Here is a 6411-nt window from a genome sequence, read left to right on the forward strand (position 1 = left end):
AAGATTAGATTGAAAAGTTTTGTGTGGTATCTCACAGGAACCGATAATTAATTGTTCAAGTCAGTTACATTAACTCCAATCAGCAAATATATTATGCAGTCATTCTGTGCCAGGTACCATTCTAAGTTTTGAGGATACAATGGTAAAAAATATAGACTCACTGCCTTTCCTCTAAGAGCCTATAGAATTCTTTGAGAACAGATCTTTATATCCATGATTAATAGTTTCCTATTATCTAGAATGTATAATGTCAACTCCTACTTTTGGCATTTAATTATCTAAATGACTTGAATGAACCATTATTTACAGCTAATAGGCACATATACTTTTTGTTTACTCAGTGTAGTTTGACCCTTCTTCTGGAAACTGCACGTTTTACTTAAAATGATTCTCTCCCCAACCCTCAATCTATGTGTTTACTTGGAGAGAGGGTGGAGTATTTGACCCCACCTGTAGTTCAGAGTGGGCATGTGACTGAAAGCCAGCCCATCTGAGCCTTTTATATCAAAGACCACAGTTCAGAAGGGGACAATTGGCCCTAATCACACCATCCAGACCTGAAGAGACTTCTGGAGAAGGACGGTAATGTTGGAGGAGGTCATGGTGTAATGGGGAAGGACAAATCTGATTCCATAATGGATGTTTCTTTTACTTTAACCTTTGTATTCTATTGCTTTTGCTACAAGTTAAGAATGTTGCTTATAGCCTGAAATATACAGGATAGCCCATTTTCAAGGCTCTGACCTTTAAAGATGTAACACTTTTCCATTCATATAGAGATAAAATGTTGCAGAACAGAGAATGCCATTTGTCTTATTGGAAGTTTATAGGAACACTGTGACCAGACCTACTTAGCTGCAAGATCAATGGATTCTGGCACCAAGAAGTTTGTAGCAACAACCATACACACACACCCCTTTTGGTATAAGAGAAGCTTGAATTCTAACTCCGGGAAGATGGTTCTTCGGGATACTAGTCCACCATCTACTTGATCTGCTGGCTTTCCGAATAAAGTCACTATTCTTTGCCCCAACAATGCATCTCTCTATTTATTGGCCTGTTGTGCAGCAAGCAGTTCAAGCTTGGACTCGGTAATACTGGAGACGATATTACCACAGATTGACCCATGAAATGGACCTGGGCATTTGGGGGCTCCTCACCCCCTTCCCTATCCTTGGAACTTACATGCTGTCCACCATTCCCACAGCTAGAGCCATTTTTGAGAATGCAGCCTTGAGAGAGTAAGGTCGTATTGAGACCATATGGACAGTGTACATGACTAAACTCAGTTAAGCCTCTGTATAAACTTTAAGATTCTGGTGGGCAGGTGTGGAGATCCCCTTGTCTTGCAGCTGCCCAACACAAGCCTCATGTTAAGTTCCCTTGCTTATTAAATCTGCCACCTACCAATCTGGAATGGCTTGCCTCTTTCTTCAGTCTCCCCTTCCCCTGTGTGTATGGGGTCCAGTTTGTGAAACAAAAGGCAATCCTTAGAAAAGATCATGTCCCTTTTATAACTGATGCTGCTAAGGGATTAGAATGTAGGCCGAAGCTGCTAGAAGCTAAATATACAGTATAAAGAAAAGAATCTGCCTGAAAATGGAGCACAGTGGACATTAACAAGACATAGAGAGAGTACTGTGTTTCCATAATATTTTTTGACTGAATCTAGCTCTACCTGAAACCAGTTTTGCTTTTTAGTGTTTCTAAGTGGGTTGGAATAGGGGTTTTATTGCTGTAAGCAAAATCTTCTACCCTATTTTGTAGCACAGGTTTATAAATACAGGTTATGGAATCAGATGGTGTAGGATCTAACTTCTCTTATTTTTAAATGAATGCAGTTAAGTAAGTTGTTTAACCTCTCTATGCCTAAGTTTTCTCATCTGTAAAATGAGGATAATAATAGTATTCAACACCTAAAGATTGGTAGTGACTAAAGGGGATAATGTACCCCTTTATCAATAGCTGGCACAAAGGCAGAACATGACATTCACATGTTTTAACCATTCACATGTTTTAACCTTTAGTGCAAATGGAACAACTGAGTTTCTGAGAGTTACTTTGTACATGCCTGCCTCAATGCCTTTACTGTGCTTAACCTAACAGCATTAATTCATGTAACAAATACTTATTATGCTCTTAGGTGTCAAATGTATTGCATATTACCAATCTTAAAGGGATGAAAATGTGATCCTTGCTTTTGACATGATCAAACCAAGCTGAAATGCAGTATGAAATGCAATTTATAGCATTCATGTAAGTGTGTGTGTATGCCTGTGTGTGTGAGAACATACATATGCCAAGGCAATAGAGGAATGAAATAACAGAATATGGAAGTAAAGCAGAGGCAAAAAGTGGACGAGGCAACTGAAGGGAGAGGACCGTTACTGGATGGAGAGTGAAGTTGAAGAAGCCAGGTTTGTTCAATTTGCTCTGAAATAAATTATGCCATAAATCAACTGTTAAAAATATATCTCTAACTATTATGCAGAAAAAAACCTGTTTCCACATTACAGAAAGGGGAAAGATAACTGTGAGGAATGTGTGATAAGGTAGAAATGCTGAATCTCCCCACTGCTGTTCTGTAGAGCTCCTCTAACCCCCATCACCATAGGATTATAAACAATAAGCTCCATATTATAAAATAGTAAATCTTCACCTTCTGCGCACCCTTGTAGTGTTTTAGATTGCTCTATTAGTCAAAAGTCCCAAGGCCACATATGCAGTGGAAGAGTGGGAAGAATATATACACACTTCGTTGACAGAAGCTGTATCTCCAGCCCCAACCTCCAGACCATTGTCTGGAGCTTTCTATACCTGCAGTTGACAGTTTCTATTCCTGAAATATTCTCCCTCAGATATTTGAGATGCATGTTCCCTCTCTTTTAAAATATTTTCACCTCAGAGATAATTTCCATCATCATCTTATCAAAAGTGGTATCACCTACCAATATCTGACCCTTTATTCCATTTTATTTTCTTCTAGAACTCTTATTATAAGCTTTTCATGTATTTGTTTTCTGTCTTTCCTAATATCTAAGATACATGGGAACAGAGACTTTGTTTTTTTTCACAATTTTAACACCGGGCTTCAAACACCATACTTGCTCCAGACACTTGTGGCATATGTGGGAAACACAATAGACGCTAATAAAATATTTACTAAATGTATGAGTAAAAAGGAAATTAAGTAAAATTAATTTTGAAATCATTTTACCTTAAGACAATTATGGATTCACAGGAAGTTGTAATAATTAAAATTATGTTTAGCAAAAACACTATTAATTAATTAATTAATTTTCCCACCATAGAAGATGTCAGTTTTTGTAATCAGCTATTATCTGCCCCCTTCAAAACTACTCTGAAAGCAACACAGCTCTGCCAGTCAGTCAAGCTGAATACATTGTTCTATTTTATTCTTATGTTATATTCTACATATTTGTACAATTTGTAAAACATACTAATTTTTTTAATTACAGGAAATAGAAATCACACATCAGCTCACACACACAAAAAAAGAGAAGTTTCTCCTATTCTTGCATTTTTACATGGACATGTTTTATAAAGACAGAAAGAAAATCATGACGATTATAAACTCATCGGGTCATACCACTTTCAGATATCTGTTGCAGTATATGACTATTATAGATATTTTACTATAACAAAATACAGAAAAGGAAATAGAAATTATAAAAAGAAAAAACTAAAAATATGAATTGTACGGATGAGATTTGTTTAAAGTAAAACTTTACTACCTAATGACTAAAATTGATTTCTTTCTAGGATGATTCCTTTATTTATTCATCAACTATTCATTCAACACATATACTGCACACTTAAAATGTGCCAGGAACTATTATAGGGGTTGTATGACTCAGAGAACAAAAGAAAAATCTTGCTTTCATGAATTCTAAATTATACTAGGAGAATATAGACACATACACAGGATATACATGTGTGCATATACATTCACAGACAAATCGATAAAATATGTAATCTAGTGATAAGACTAAGTAGGAACAGAAAGCAGGGAAGAAGCAGAGAATGACAGGATAGTAGGGAATGGCCAGTTGTAATTATAAATAGTTAAATAGTATGGTTAGACTATTGATAACTATTCACCATCTCCACTTGATGTACAATATATGCAAAATTTCCATTTGAATTAATGGAATTCAGGCATGGGCTCTGTGAAGAGATAATTTTCAAGAGCTAGATTTATCAGAATATGTGTATAGCTCATTTTTTCTATATGTCTATTGACTTTACTGCTTAATTGGTTTATAAGAGTGCTGAAAATTGACCTGAACACAAAATTCTTAATATTTCAATGTAAAACAGAGTATCTTCAGATATAGTATCTGTAAGACTAACTGCTAAATGTCTGGCTTTTACATATATGATTTACATCTGTTCTTGTGATTTTTTTTTTCTAATCATCCACTTAGTGCTCACAGTCCTCAAATATATTTATTCTCTTTAATACTGTTCAATTTCAACGTCTCTCTTCTAATGCCTGCCCATTTTGGATGGCCATCTATATATAAGGCACCTTACTAGATACTACGGGAGACTTAAAAAATGACAGAAAATACCTGCCCTGATGGAATTTGTAATTAGTTATTTTAATGCATATCTGGGTATAGTAACTGTTATATTCAAGGTATGGGTTTAGAATTTTTTCTAGAACAGATAATAACTGAACTGGACCTGAAGAAAGAGTAAGAGTTCAATAATCACAGATAGGATGTGCCCATCATTCCCCACCTTAAGGACAGCCTATCCCTTCCATGTTCTGTTTCAAATAGTTTTTATATTTTTTGAAAGTCAAAAGCACCTTGTATTTGTAATTCTGACAACAACTTTGAATAAAGCATTATTTTTATTTATTTAATACACACCTTTGTAGTGTTTATTATACACTAGGTATTTGTCTACGAGTTTCACGTATATCCACTCATTAAATATTTGGAACAATTTTCTGAGTTCGGTAGGTACTATCTTGATCCCATTTTATAGGTGAGTTTATTCTACACTTGCCCCCCGCCCCCCCCGAAACACACACAACACATTCTCCACACAGCTGTGGGCAACTGGGAGCATATGCCTCCCCAGCTTTAAACACTCCAAAAGCTTACCAAACCAACTAAAAGAATATCCAAACTCCTTACTGTGGTCTATAAAATATTACAAAATATGGTCCCTGCCTATTTCTCTGTTCTTCTACTATTCTCTGTAATCCCTGTGGTCTGGCCTCATTGGCTGCCTTTCCCTACCTGCACACACCAATCTCATTTTCCCCTTAGGATTTTTGTACTCTTTCCTCTGCCTGCAATGTTGTCCTCACAGTGTTGTCCTGGCTGCTGCCCTGAACTGGAGGTCCTTTGGTAATGCAGTCCAAGGGCATCCGGACCTGTCTGCGGAGGTGACCCTTCCCTGGCACTACTGCCAGCAGAAAACACAACGTTTCATCTACTGCTCTGACACTGGCTGGGCCCTGGGGGCCGAGGAGTCTGACTTTTAAGGTCGGGCCTTCCCCTTCCCGGTGCAACGCCGAGGGAGGACTTCGTGCCAAGTCCAAGATGGCACAGCTGATGGACCACGAGCCCTGAAAGCTCTCACAGACTGGACAGAGGAAGCAGGACTACGGACCCAAAGTTAACTTTTGGTAACAGAAGCCAAGGACCGCTGGCCTCAGAGGCTTCCCCAGCTTCAGCCGGTAGGTGGTGTTGAGAACGGGTCTCCACCGGTCCCGGAGGACTTTCGGTGTGTGCAGTAGTGGACCCTGGACCACTGCCGCGAGGGGGACTCCGCCCCCGACCCTGCCTGGATGATGCCTGGCTCGGGGGAAGCAGCAGGTGAGCCTCAACCTACCGTCCGCACCGTGCAGTCCACGTCGCGTTAGCAAAGTCAGCCGGCTGCTCCGTCTAAACCCCGTCTGGCTTCCCCGAGGCCTTGGTGGAAGGTGTGACGGCCCCAGCAGCTCTGTCCTAGGCCAAGAGGTGGAGGCGGCCTTCCGCTCACCCCGCCGCTTTCTGCTGAGCTCTGCTAAGCTCCGCTGAGCTCCGCAGAACCGCGTGGACCCGGGGAAGCGCGCCCTCCCCCGCGGTCACACGGGGCCGCCGCGCGTGCGCCACCTTCAGGAAGCTGTGGGCGAGTCAGTCCTGCCGGGAGGCCGCTAGGCCCGGGCGGCCGCTAGAACCGGGCGGGAACCAGGAAGGCCCGCAAATCCCTTTCCTTCCCTAAAAGGAAGCCCAGGTGAGCGGCCTCTCTGGGGACAGGAGCTGGCATTGGGCCTGGCAAGAGTTGACCATTAGCCAGCACTGAAGGGGGTTAAGTCCAGCCTAAGAGTCTCTTTTCCCAGCTTACCTTAGGTTTCACAGACCGCTCCGTATCCACACGCCCGACCGC

General features: G+C 40.5%; 1 pseudogene; it reads left to right on the forward strand.

Moving 5' to 3' along the window:
- Nucleotides 1-2391: 2391 nt before the first annotated feature.
- LOC114897922 lies at nt 2392-6062 on the forward strand (annotated as a pseudogene).
- Nucleotides 6063-6411: the final 349 nt, after the last annotated feature.

Source organism: Monodon monoceros, unplaced genomic scaffold, assembly GCF_005190385.1.
Source record: "Monodon monoceros isolate NGI ecotype Baffin Bay Population unplaced genomic scaffold, NGI_Narwhal_1 Super_Scaffold_18, whole genome shotgun sequence".
NCBI lineage: Eukaryota > Metazoa > Chordata > Mammalia > Artiodactyla > Monodontidae > Monodon > Monodon monoceros.